A 14,443-nucleotide genomic window follows, 5' to 3' on the forward strand; every position below is an offset into this window, starting at 1 on the left:
AAAAAAAGAAATGTTATCCTAACTGTTCAAAAAATTCCACTGCAAAGGAAATACCAAATGAGGATAGGGAGTCAACCTTTTCATCATGAGTGCTTTTTGTCATATCTCCACGGGCTTGGGGCGCGGGCCCAGCCCCACAGCGTGCAGAACCGCAGGATGCTCAGAATGCCTGCCCTACCGCGCCGCCCCCTTGAAGGAGCTGCGCCAGCTGACCACAGGCACGCTTTCAATTTACGGCAAGATGGTCTGGCAGGCAGACTGGGAGGACAGCAGAGATGGAAATACAGATCAAGTACAGATAAAAATATATCCACCTTGAAAAATACAAACAAGACTTTTTGGTAACAATGTACAGGGAAGCATCTATTGAAAAATGAGAAGAATACAATTGCTTCTTTCTCATTAATAATTTTCACAATCAAAAAAAATAATTTGCACAATCCCCTTTAGATACCACCCCATCCTCACTCCATAATCCAACATCTGTAGACATACTAATCTATACTTACTTAAATAATATAGATTTATTTCCCCTGCACATATAAGTGTCAACCCATCCCTTCTCAAAGCTTCTTGCTACTCAGCAGGTTTCAAATTTGTTTTTATTATCTATTATGTGGGTGATCTTTTAGCAATACTTTGAAGTACCTTTCCTATTAAAAGTGAAGAGGGATTTGGTGTCCTAAGAAGAGACATAATGACAGCTTATGGCTATTATTTCACATGTTCCTGACTATGAGACCATTCTTTTTGCTTTTAAAAAAAGAAAACATATGCCAAAGTACAAAAAAACAACCCCCCCCCAAAAAACCCTGAAAAACAAAAATAAAATTTAGAAGGAAAAAGGGACCACCTAAAGCCTCACTAAAGGTTCATGTTTTACATAAAGCTGCAGTTGGGACTTTACAAAGGAAATCTCTGCACTTTTTATTTCTGGTTCAGAGGATTTACATGCTCTTTCTAATGATCTGGGCCTTCAGTACTGGGTAATGTCTCCCAGTCCCCAGCTTAGCACTCATGCAAAATTGAAGCACTTTGGAGGCAGTTTAGTAGCTGCAGATGAATCTCAATGTGCAGGAAAAGGCATAATGGCTGTTTAGCACTTGCTAGGAGAAGCCGAGGAAATCAGGGGGAAAAATCTATTGAACTTAAGCCATCTGGGAAGCCAACTGAGAGCGACTGCATTAACAACGTGTTTACATTCCCATTGTGTTGCTAGGCCAAGCAAAAGTGTGTGTGTGTGTGTGTGTGTGTGTGTATACGCACACGCGTGCACAAAAGAGTGTGCACAGAGGAAATAAAGTGAAACTCTTTTGATTATACTGATTATTTTCGTTTGGTTTTGGCAATAGTACCAGGAAAAATTTTTTTTGAGAAACGTGGCTATGAGAATTTTCAGGTCTCCACGAGACAGGGTGACTGTTGGAGTGTAGGAGTTGGAAGGATGCTACGGGCATGAAGAAAATGAGCGATAAGCAGAAGCTTAGCTGTGCAGGGCTTTTCCTGTATCTGGCCGTCAGTACAATACAACAGATTGGGGGAGGCTGCAGAAAGCTGGTAAAGAACAACTAGGGAGTGCTTTCGTTGCCGGTTACATTTATAGTTAACTCAGAAATACTGGCCAAATGAGGGAAAATAGCCAGGTAAATTCCGTGACTGTTGGCTCCTACTCACTGTCTCCATCACCAGGACACTTTTTTCTGCATGGTATTTAATCAACTATTTTTAGAGCACTTTTAGGTTCCCAACAAAAGTGAGAGGAAGATACAGATTTGCCCTATACATTCTGCTTCCACACAAGGAGAGCCTCCTTTATTGTTAACATCCTCCACCAGAGTGGTACACTTTTTTTTACAACTGATGAGCCTCCACTGACACATTATTATCACCCCCGAATCCATAGTTTACATTCAGGTTCACTCTCAATATTGTACATTCTACAGATTTGGACAAATGAAAGGACATATCCACCTTTATAGCCTCATGCAGAGTAGTTTCACTAACCTAAAAATTCCCTGTGCTCTATCTATTCATTGCTCTCCTCCCCTACCTCTTGGCAACCACCGATTTTTTAACCATTCAATAGTTTTGCCTTTTGCACAATGTCATATAGTCAGAATCATACAGTAGACAGCCTTTCAGATTGGCTTCTTTCACTTATTAAAATGCATTTAAGCCTCCTCCATATCTTTTTATGACATGATAGATAATTTCTTTAAAGTACTAAATAATATTGCATTGTCTGAAATTGTTACAGTTTACTAATCCATTCACCCACTGAAGGACATCTTAGCTGTTTCCAAATTTTGGCAATTATCAACAGAACTGTGTAAACATCTGTGTTTTTGTGTGGGTGTATGTTTTCAACCATCCTGGGTAAATATCAAGGAGTGTGATGGCTGTGCCATGTGGTAAGAGTATGTTTAGATTTGGTTAAAAAATGCCTAATTGTCTTCCAAGCAGCTATATTATTTTGCATTCCGACCAACAAAAAATGAGAGTTCCTGTTGCTCCAAATCCTTGTCAACATCTGATGTTGTCACTGTTCTGGGTTTTGGCCCTTCTAATCGATGAGAGTGGTATCTCATAGTCATTTCCATTTGCATTTCTCTGATGACATGCAATGTCCATTTGCATGTCTGTGATGACATATGCTCACTGCAATTCTTCATGAGATGTCTATTAAAGTTTGTTGTGCTTTTGAACTGTAGCTCCCCAAAACATATGCCCACATCTGAATCCCTAGCAAAGGAAAATGCTACCTTTCTTGGCTAAAAGTCTTTGTAGATTAATAAAGTCAAAGATCTTGAGATCCTGAATTACTCCAGGTGGGCCCCAATTCAGTGACAAGTGTTCTTGTAAGAGACACACAAAGAAGACAGACATCGAATGAAAGTGATGTGAGGAAAGAGGCAGAGATTAGAGTGATGGAGCCACAAGCCCAGGAATGCTGGGCAGCCACTGGAAGCTGGAAGAGACAAGGAACAGACCTTCCTCTAGAGTGCCTCAGGAGGAGGGTGCTTCTCTGCTGCATTTCAGACATCCAGCCTCAAAACTGTAAGAGAATAAATTTCTGTTGTTTTAAGCCCCAGAGCATGCAGTAATTTATTGTGGCAGCCCTAGGAAACTAATACAGTGACTAAGGGCATTTACTGTCTATCTTCAAGGAATGGACTCAAGAATCTGACAGAGCAAAAAGGTGAGGAAAGGCTATCTGCCATGCAGTGTTGTTCTGGTTTCACAAATGCCCCATGGAATGGGTGTGGGGAGGTAGGTAGCCTTTTAGTCACTAACGTCATTTCATACAGAGGGCATCGTTGTCTAGGATCATCGAGGCTGTAGCTATAAAAAGAGGCATGTCATTCATTCCCTGCCCTTCCTGGAATTGCCTTGTACAGAACATTCCCCTGGGTTTTTGTAGCTAAATTTTAATTCACTCAAGCTCTAGAGTTCCCCCCCTCTTCCCTCAGGAGGCTGCTATCCCTCAGTCTGAGAAGTTTAATAGGCAGAGACAGGCGAAAGGAAATTGCAGAAAGCAGGGGCTCTCTACCGTGTAACTCTATACTACGGAACTATCAAGGGGTTTTGTGAATTTATTCTCAAGATGAGAGGAGAACACAAGCAAATGGTAAAGCGGACTCTATTCTCTCTCTTTTCCCTCGCCTCTTTTGCCCCTTTCAGACTGTGATCTCTTTAAGTGCATTAGGTCTCAGTTGTATCTCTATTTACAGCACCAAGAAAAGTATCTAGGGCATGGTTTTTGAATAGAACATGTGTTTCTGTACCCACTCTATGCTGTGCTTTCACAGCACTGTCTGCTCTTGCCCCACTTCAACCTGGTTGTACTTTAGTATTGCTACAGAGCTGAAAATTAGTGAACAGACAGAAAAAGAATAAGCTATGCCCTGCTCCCAATTAAATCCTCTCTGGGGTGGAGGCCAGGACATAGGTGTTTCCAAAAATCCCTCCCTGGAGATTGTCAAATGCAGCCAGGGTTGACAGCTAGCATCCTAATCATTCCTTGTGACTCTTGCCTTCATATTCTTGGAGATTTCTCCCAAAACAGATTTTTAAGATCTGGTTAAACCCTTGATGAAATTAGGAATGAGTCCAAGACTTCCCTAACCTGAATTGTTTTTCATTACTAGATATTATGCTTCCTACATGCTGTGCTTGCTTGTTTGCCAGACCCTGGTATTTTGCTAATTGTGGCTTTCATGTTATACATGCTGATTTTGTTATCTCCAAATAGTGCTTTCCAGAGGAACTGGAAAGGGTGGTTATTTCAACAGGCATCCCCAAGGTGGCCCTGATAATGCCTAGCTAAGGGATGACTCTAGATTGATGGATTGATGATATTTAGGAGAGAAGACCAAAAGGCTCATGGTGAGGAATGCCACCCCCCCTTTACGTTGTAGCATTAGCTCCTTCGTGGATTGTGGCATTTTTTTAACCAAAAAAAAAATTCTGCTGTGAATTTGAAGATATAAAAAAAGTGCTGGGATGAGGAGAGAAAAAAAACAGCATCAGAATTTTGAGCCAATTATTGAGAGAATATTGGATAGTGATATTTAGTAATACAGAGATGCGGCTAGAACAGATTACAATGTGCAGCATTCCAGAATAAGAAGTGCAAACAGGGGATCCCTGGGTGGCTCAGAGGTTTAGCGCCTGCCTTTGGCCCAGGGTGCAATCCTGGAGTCCCGGGATCGAGTCCTGCGTCGGGCTCCCGGCATGGAGCTTGCTTCTCCCTCCTCCTGTGTCTCTGCCTCTATCTCTCTCTCGCTCTCTGTCTATCATCAATCAATCAATCTTTAAAAAGAAAAAAAAAGAAGGGCAAACAACTTGGGTCATTATCTCATAATTATCAGCCAGGCTTACTCATATTAGCACAATAGGTACCAACACCAAAAAAAAGCATATTTTAATTTTGAGAGAAAGCCATGCTTTTTATAAGCTAATCCTCTCTTTTAATCTAAAATGGTTTCTTAAACTTCCTTAAACAAGGTGCTTAATTCATTTCATGTAGCAATCCAGAACTCTGTGGTGTATGTTCCTTCCTCTGAAGATAAAGAGTAAGAGACTCTCCTTAAACTCCTCACAAATTATAGCCAAAGGTTAGATTAAAAATATACTTTGGCTTTTAACACTTGTGCTATTCTCACTTTGAAGTGGGCATATTAAAACTCTAGGCCACAGCACATGCATGGTTGCTGGGCACCTGGCAAAATTGCTATAGCAACACAATCACTGGTTTCACTCCTGCAATGCCCTGTTTGGGTAGCAAGTAATCGAGATGAAGAATGGTCCTTGGACTCCTGTTTCTTATTGTAGCCTCTGTGTGGGCTTGGGGACGGGTAGTATTTGATTTAGTTCTTTCTAAACTGGGGAAAATACACGCATACACAAACACACACACATATGCATATCTATATCTATATATTGCATTAATATTTATAAATTGTATTAATCAATGATTTCACCTTCGCTGTGGGAAGACAAAGGAGCAATGCATTAGAAGTAAGTGTTAATCGACAGAAGACAATTCCTTTGCTCTCGTTACATTAAAAACTCTCGCTGAATATAATTTTTGAAAATTTCTGTTTTCCTCTAATGAAATGACAGCTCACTAAAACTGAACTGAAGGGGTGATGTTTTCTTGCCTCTACTTTGCAATCATGTTCTGGGCCATATCTGTTCAATAAATACATGCTATCAAAATGACATAGTCCACAAATATGGCATAGCCAGGGTATGTGAAGTACATGCAGTGTCTACAGTACTGATATATGCAAATATTGGAATAGTCAAAAAATGAACAAACGGCATTAAGAACTTCTCAAAAACAATAGATTAGAAACAAAAGCAACCCAAATAGGTAGTCTAACATTTTTCCAGTATTCACTTCTGTTTGTAAGCTAAGGAAAGAAGGGAAACAAAACCCAGGTTTCTACACAGTGAGAGAGCCCGAATCACTCAGGCAGCTGAGATTCATCTTCATGCTAGACTGGAGTGAAAGTAACAACTAAAATCTACATTCTGGAACTCTGACCCAAGCATGTATTTGTCACTGCAGCTGAGATTATGTTGGCCATGTTAACTCAGGTGTTTAAAGACTTAAAGTCAATGTGAAATAGGGACCAATAAATTGTGAACACTAACAAATGAAGAATAAGAAAAAAGTATGTATTTCAGGGTGATTGATATTCTGTTATCTCTTGCCAAGGTATCCCACTGACTCAGTGGAAAAGCCTTCATATCCTACATGGATCCTTATCAATTTTTCTATTTTTATTTTGGGGCCAGCCTTACACTGAAAAAAAAAGTTCTGAGTTTCTGGTATTGAAATAAGTACCTCTGGGAAAGAAATCAAATAAATAATTGGTTTATATCCCAGCATCATTTATCTTCATTGACAGACAAATATACTACAGATATAGGGCTCTATTCTTGTAGAAGCAGTAGTCCTACTGACTTAATAGAAAAATTATGGAGTGAAGTTCAAATAGAGCTTCCAAATTTTATGCATAATTTCCTAACATTTATTTATTTTTTAAATAATAAATTTATTTTTTATTGGTGTTCAATTTGCCAACATACAGAATAACACCCAGTGCTCATTTAAACAAAGTTCATATAAATTCCTTTTGAAAATGTTCACTCTGTTAATGAGAATAGAGTCTGAAGTAACTATTTTACATAGAGAATGATTGGTATGTATGTACTTAATACGTAAAATAACTCTTCTTATAGAAGATTATGCTGTCTTATCTATTCCTCAAACCACCTATTCATGAAATATCCTAAATAAAAACATCATCAGTATGTTTCACTAAATTTAAGTTACTCAAATTTAGTAGGATGAATAGCTATAATCCCACAAATCTCCTGTGCTTAAAGCCTTGTGTTGTAAAATTCAGAAAAAACAGAACTTCCCAAAACAGAAGCCATATGATATCATTCCAATGTAGTTGAAGAGACAAATATGAATACACACATACATATAGTTACATATGTATACTATGTACATATATATTATCACATATATATTTTATATGCATATATTATGTATATGTGTATATCAAATATATATTATCTATTTTTATATATGAATATAATTCCATAAATAACATGGCATTTTAAGAAACTGCCATTTTTTACCTTGAAAATGGTTGAATGAATCTCTAACGGTGGGATCCCTGGGTGGCTCAGCAGTTCAGCGTCTGCCTTTGGCCCAGGGCGTGATCCTGGAGTCCCAGGATCGAGTCCGACGTCAGGCTCCCTGCTTGGAGCCTGCTTCTCCCTCTCCCCATGTCTCTGCCTCTCTTTCTGTGTCTCTCATGAATAAATAAATAAAATCTTAAAAAAAATCTCTAATGGTTTAACTTAATATACATAAACAATTCACACTTATGAGTATAATAAAAATGGAAGTACAAATAAGAGAAATGTAGAAATGTAGACATGTTACATATCACTTGAGTTTTTATAGAAGGATTCATCCACAATATTGCATTTGAGATGCTTCTTTAAGCATGAGTAGGATTTTGACAAAAGTAGGAAAGGCAAAGTATGGGGTAAAGGAACTAGAATGGAACTAGAATAGTGAAAAAGACAGATATAGGGGCACCTGGGTGGCTCAGTGGTTGAGGATCGCTCAGGGTGTGATCCCAGAGTCTTGGGATTGAATCCCTGCATCAGGCTCCCATGGGGAGCCTGCTTCTCCATCTCCCTATGTCTCTGCCTTTCTCTGTGTGTCTCTCATGAATAAATAAAATACTTTTAAAAAGACATAATCCTTGATTTTCGGGAACTTACTCTTGAGCTTATAATGTTAGATGGAAGAGGAGAGGTAATTTGAGAAAGGAAACTTAACTGTCCCTCTCAAATATCTAACATTAGTAAACCCAGGAAGTAAGCAGACTTGTTTTCTAAATTTCCATTTGACCTAAATAGGACAGGTACATCAAGATAATGGAAAGCTATTGAACACCAATAAAAAATAAAAAAAAAAAGATAATGGAAAGCTGATTAAACTCAATTTAATGAATAGCATGCCAGTAATGCAGAGTGTAAATGACTGCCAAAATCTCACAACTTAGTTTCTATGATTCCAAGACATCAAAATGTAAAGAAAAGAATGTTCACATTCATTTTAATACAACTTAAATAAATCCCATCTAGTTTCCCTTTGAAAATGTATGAGCAGCTTCTCCTAAATCACATCCTGGTATGACATTAACGTCTCATGATATTTTAATAGAAGTTCTGTGAAAAGGAGTTCAGTTGCCAAATACGATGAGGTTAAAAAAGTTTTCCAATGCAGAGCTTTCCTGGGTCTTTTACAGGAAAATATACTTTATACTGTCTCCAAAAGGAGTATATAATTATTATAGTGTTTCCTAATGTATTTGACCACAACGTTTTTTGTTTCTTTTGTTTTTGTTTCCCCAATAGCACTTACAAGACAATGGTGCTTCACTCAACACAGTTCAAGAGGAAAAACTAAATTTGCCCAATGTCTAGGACATATGGTAGAAAAGAAACTATTAGAAGAAGGTTAGCAAGTTTGATTGGGAACTGACTATACTGAAGTTTTTGAGTATATGATCAATGAAGTTGATCTTTATTCCATGGACACAGGAAAACCATTATGTATGTTAAGAAATGGCATGATATAATTACTTGGATCTCTGCTTTAGGCCCACAACTATCTAGAGAATGGTTTGTTGGGGAAAAAGGCTGAAACCAAGAAGGTGTTGGAGGCTACCTAAATCATCTAAGAGGCATATGATAAAGGAGGCCTATATATATCAAGGGGATAACAGTAAGAATTAAGAACAGAAGGATGTTTTGCAAGAGAATTCTGAGAACTGGCAGTAGCTGATAATCACTTTGGCTGTTGGAGTAATGGATGAAGCTGACGTTTCTATTTTTGGTGACAGGATGGAGAGAAGAGGTATCTGAAATAGGCAGACAAGAGGAGGAAGAAAAATTCAATTGTGCCACTCTTGCAACAAACGGGGACCTAAGTGAAGACACCATATTGCAAAAGCTCCTTTTGGAGTAAAGGCAAATTCACTTAAATTTGTGCCCCATTATAGCTTCTCTTAATGAGTCTTTTTTTTTTTTCTTTTTTCATGTTAAGGCTCACTCATTTGTTAATCAGCAAAATATTAAAGAGCTTCAAGAAGAAAAAGAATCAAATCCTAAGCACTAGTTCAAGGTATTCCAGAGTGAGAAAGGGCTCAGATACAGAAAATCTGACACAGGAAGGCAGGTGAAAGCATGAAAGATAAATATTTAGCTGACATTCTGAACCAGATTTTCTTTTCTCAAGAAAAGGGAAACATGTATCCATATATCTCTTTTAGACAAGCTGTAATGTGTTCAGTAGTTACGGCAGAATTTAGGGAGATGTTACCCGGTACAGGGGCAAGGGCAAAGGTTTGGAATCAGAAAGCACTGGGTTCATACCCCTGCTCTGCCACCTTCTAGTTATGTGATTTGGGGCACATTAGTTTACTTTGCTGAGCCTCAGCACTTTCATTTACAAAAGGAAAACTCCAGAGATTATCTCATAAGACTGTCATGATAACTATATTACATAATACGTGTAAGGCATTCGGTACAAATATTGGAACTTTTTATTGTGGTTGAGTTGGTCCTACAGATAATATTTTGCTAATGTGAGAATAATTAAAGAAGAGAAGGGGAAAAAAATCTCTGGGAATATTAAAATTTCAAACTGACCTAGGTTTTGTAAACTCCCCGTTTGAATTTTTTTTTTTTTTTTTTTTTGGTAGAGGAGAAATATTTGCCTTTCAGTGCTAGATCTTAGGTACCATGGAAACAGGGGTTGAAAAGACTTCAAGTAAATAGAAAGCAAGCAGCCACGCCTGAGTTTTTCTTAAAATGCAACCATACAATTTTGAGCAGATCAAGATTTCTGTGGAATTCTGAAAGAACATCGATACTTATTACTATATTACCAAATAAGAGCTTTTGGCTATTGACATTTTCAAAACCATTGAATATATACTGCTTTCCCCTTTTCTGTTTCTTCTACTACATATTTGCAAGAAATGCAAATGGGGTATAAATGATAGAAGGCAAACATTAACAGTAATATATGATCTTTAATCACTACATTTTATCAACAGTGGTGTAGCTTGGCTCAGTGAGTACAAAGCATTGTTTGCTCGGTATTTCAGAACTACTTAACACCTTCATAATTTAAAAGGAAGAATTTTGTGAGGTGGAAGAGAAATTCTGTTCTTTTTTCTGGTTTTATTGTTTTGCAGTTTTTCATTGTGAAGCTACCTTTGAGGAGGATTTTAGAGAAAGTAGTTGATTTTTTCAATGTATCTGATTGCCGCTGAACATGCTTCCAAATATTATTATTCTAAGGCAGAGTATCTATGAAAAAAGACCTCATTTGCAGTGACTTCTCTCTCTCCTGCTTTATCTGAGAACCAATTTGATTTTTTAAATGTCAAGAAATTTGTCTGATTTGTAATATATTTCAAGACTTGATGCATTTAACCTTTCTTGCTGTTAAGAACCACTAAATCCCCAATAAGACTATAGTCAGACTACTAAGTGAAGAGTTGAGAACCAAAGTTGCAAGTGAATCCAACCTCAGGGGGAAAAAAAAAATCTCCAAAACCAAGTACTTCAGTTTAAATTCCATGTATAATGCTTCTGAACTCATGGGAAAGCAGAGAGCTCTAATATAAGAAGCCCACAAATTTCCCACCAACACTTTTTCAGATTGGAGATTTATGATAACTGGTAAAGAGATGCAATACAATGGTTTGGCCTTTTTTTTTTCCAGGTTTCATTATTTATTATGAAAATAACACATTCACAGGACTGGGTAAAAAACTAAACTTATTATGAAAGAAATCTCCTATCAACCCATATTTTGAGCTGTCAACTGCCTATTGCATATTTCTCCAAAACATCCCAATGCCTACAAAAATATATGTGCATCCTTTACATAATGAGGACATATTACATGCAGTGTTCTGTACTCTTGTTTTCACTTCGAATTTTATGTGAGAGATTTTTCTACAGCCTCACATATGGAGAAACCTCATTATTGTAAAAAGCATCACAATAATCCATGTCGGGACAACAGTCCTCAATATGTCTCTGCAATAAAGGTGCAATGAACAACCTTGCAGTTTAGTCTTTGTGCTCATTTGGAATCTTCTTTTTAGATCCTAAGTTTGTAATTACTGAGTGAAAGGGTGTATGCATTTAAATATTGGTAGGTATTTCCAAATTGGCCTTCAAAAAGTTTGTACCAATTTATAATCTCCTCAACAAAGAATGAGCTAGTCCCTATCCCATTCCTTTACCAACACTCTTTACTGTTTTGATCTTGACATCTTAGATGCTTATTTACCAATTTGCATTTCTTTTCCTGTGTCTTCATGTTCAACCTCTGCTCAGTTTTCCATTCAGTTGCTGATCTTTTTCTTAAATATACTTTAAGAACTAGTAATACATAAATCAGTCCTTGGATTAATGTATGTCCACAGATATGTTCCTGTGTGTATTTGTCCCTTGGTTTTGTGGTTTACTTGCTTTGGATATTCAAATTTGAGAATGCTTTCTTATAAGACTTCTTAATTTTGTCTTAATTAAAAAGACTTTGCCCACCACTGAAACCAACCAACCAATCAATTTACAAATCTCCAAAATTTTCTTCTACTGATGTTAGTGATGATGATGGTGGTGGTGGTGATACTAATGATAATGACATTAAACCCTAACATCAAGAATTTATTTTATTCTAACAAATGAGATAAAATCCAAGCTTTATGTATTTCTTCATTAGTTCATTCATTCACTCATCCATTCATTTAATTTCCAACTGCCTTAAACCTTATGGACTGAAAAACCATCTTAACACATTGTAAGTTAACTGAGTATTTCCTGGTCCCTATTTTAATCCATTAATCTGTATGTCTTATTCTCTGCTCAGATCAAACTCTTCACTTCTTTAGTTTTACAATATATTTATAAAGATCTGGAGTTCCCTCATTATACTTTTATTTCAGAAATCTTCTAGCTATTTTCACAAATTACTTTTCATACAATGTTGGTGACTTGCGGATTCATTTATAAACAGTAAATATATATATTTTAAGATTTTATTTATTTATTCATGAAAGACACAAGGAGAGAGGCAGAGACATAGGCAGAGGGAGAAGCAGACTCCCTGCAAGGAGCCCGATGTAGAACTCAATCCCAGAACCCCATGATCACAACCTGAACCGAAGGCAGACGCTCAACCACTGAGCCACTCAGGTGCCCCTATAAACAGCAAATATTTAAAAAATATTGTCTTTCTACCCAAGAACAAGATAAGTTTTCCACTTATCTTCCTTGCATTTTTCTTACTCTGAGTAGCATTTATTTAATGTTTTTCTTTCTAAAATTCTCCAAATTTCTTGTTAACTTTATACATACATATTTTCTTTTACATTGTTATTGTAAATGATATCTTTTATTCCATTATACTCTGACTGGCTACCTATAAAAGAAAAGTTGATGGGTCATATGAATCTTTTTTTCAGACACTTTTCTATATTCTCTTGACTTTTTTTTCAATTTTTAAAATTTAAAAATGTGTTTTTCCTAGGGGCACCTGAGTGGCTCAGTCAGCTAAGCATCTGCCTTTGACTCGGGTCATGATCCCAGGGTCCTGGGCTTGGAATTGAGCCCATTGGAATCCTTGCTCCATGGGTAGTCTGCTTCTGCCTCTCCCTTGGCCTGCCGCTCCCTCTGCTTTTGCTCTCTCTCTGCCAAATAAGTAAATAAAATCTTAAAAAAATAAAAATTCACTTTTTTCAGATATACAAAATCACATTATTGGTCAAAAATGATCATTTTCCACTTTTTAAAACAATTTTTATATTTTTTCAGTTATTCGTCTTGCCTAATTGCACAGGCTAGTATGTTAAGAACATAACAGTTAGTATTGATATCTGAGGGCATCTCTATCTTTTTTCTAACTTGAAAGGTAATACATTTGTCTGGATGCTGGTTTTCTTTGAAAGTTTTGGATGAACATGAAAGACAGCAAAAAGGTATATTACATTCCACTCCATCCATGAACCTGAGGAGCTCTGTACAAGTGTTGAAGCTCCCAATTCCATCCTTAGCTCTTATCTGTCCCACCCTGAATCTGAATAAAAACATGCCAGATATTTCCATTTATGGCTGCTTTTACAAGGTATTTTTAATAACTGATATATGCAATATTAATTTTATGTGGAAATAAAAAATATAGTATTTTAAGAAGGGAGATTTCTTACTAAAATATATATATTCACACACGCATACATATATATATGACCAACATAGCATGAAGCTGGCAGAGGAGCTCAATGTCAGAGCAGTTTTGGTTTTACTTCTCATCCTTCTGTATAGACATTTTCATTAATTTATAAAGACAAGCTTAAATATGTTTGTGACTTTCATCTTAGCTTTTGAGATGCTTTCTTTTTTCCTCTTACCATTAAAACTTGTGTGTTTGAAATCTTTACAAGTAAATGAGCTGAAACAAATAATACTAATTCACTTGAGGTTAGGTAGACATCTGGTGGAGTTATTTTCTGAGTAATTAGAACGAGAGGTGAGACAATTCCCCAAAGTAAGCTACTGTACAGTTGGGTACCTAGTTATTTCTACAGCCATCAGATTGCATGCAGTGAGCATATTGATTCACAAATTGACAAACAATTATGTAGAGCTGCCACCTGATTTTCTAAGACCATTTGTGTTATATCAGTATATGCTTCACATGCTTTCCTAAAAGATGCCTTTTCTCTGTCTTCTCACAGTCTGTTCCATTTCTTTATGTCCCATCACCTCAATATGAGGTTTTTATTAGTGCTTTGTGTTGTTAGAGATAGGGACCACAGATCTCCCTCAAGAGCTGGTCCCTGCTTGTTCTTGGTTAATCTGACATTTGGATATAAATACAAATTATGATTTAGATTTTGGAAACATGTATCTATCTTGGTAGGTAGAGATATTTATGAAAGAAAATAAAGATATTTAAATGATTCCTATTTAGCTTGGAAATGTTGATTGGTGAAATCTGAATATTCAAATTATATGTCTTAATACTATGAGATCATAGATCTAGAATGGATCTGAAAATTCAAATTGTTCTTCTCCCTACTAGAGAGCATAAGCACTTAAACCACTATAAAATGATACACATCTTTCTAGTTTATAACTCTAGGAGATTCCACAACTATCTTAAGTCACCCATCATAAAGTAAAAAGATGCTCTTAAGAAAGTTTACTTTTTAGCTGATCTAATAAACTCTACTTTATCTTCTCTCTGCCTTTAGTATTTAAATGTTAGGGATAATTTTTACAGAGCAATAAAGTCAGGAGTTTTCACCAGGCCAGGAAT

The 14,443-nt window shown here is 36.7% G+C and overlaps 1 protein-coding gene and 1 long non-coding RNA gene across 3 annotated transcripts in view; one reads left to right on the top strand and one right to left on the bottom strand.

The window, feature by feature from the left end:
• UNC5C (unc-5 netrin receptor C) overlaps window positions 1-14,443 on the bottom strand; it is a 351,448-nt gene that overhangs the window by 136,449 nt on the left and 200,556 nt on the right. The window lies entirely within an intron of this gene.
• The window catches only part of LOC144304372 (uncharacterized), a 45,295-nt gene that overhangs the window by 25,144 nt on the left and 5,708 nt on the right, over window positions 1-14,443 (top strand). The window lies entirely within an intron of this gene.

This window comes from Canis aureus, chromosome 33 (assembly GCF_053574225.1).
Source record: "Canis aureus isolate CA01 chromosome 33, VMU_Caureus_v.1.0, whole genome shotgun sequence".
Classification (NCBI taxonomy): Eukaryota; Metazoa; Chordata; class Mammalia; order Carnivora; family Canidae; genus Canis; species Canis aureus.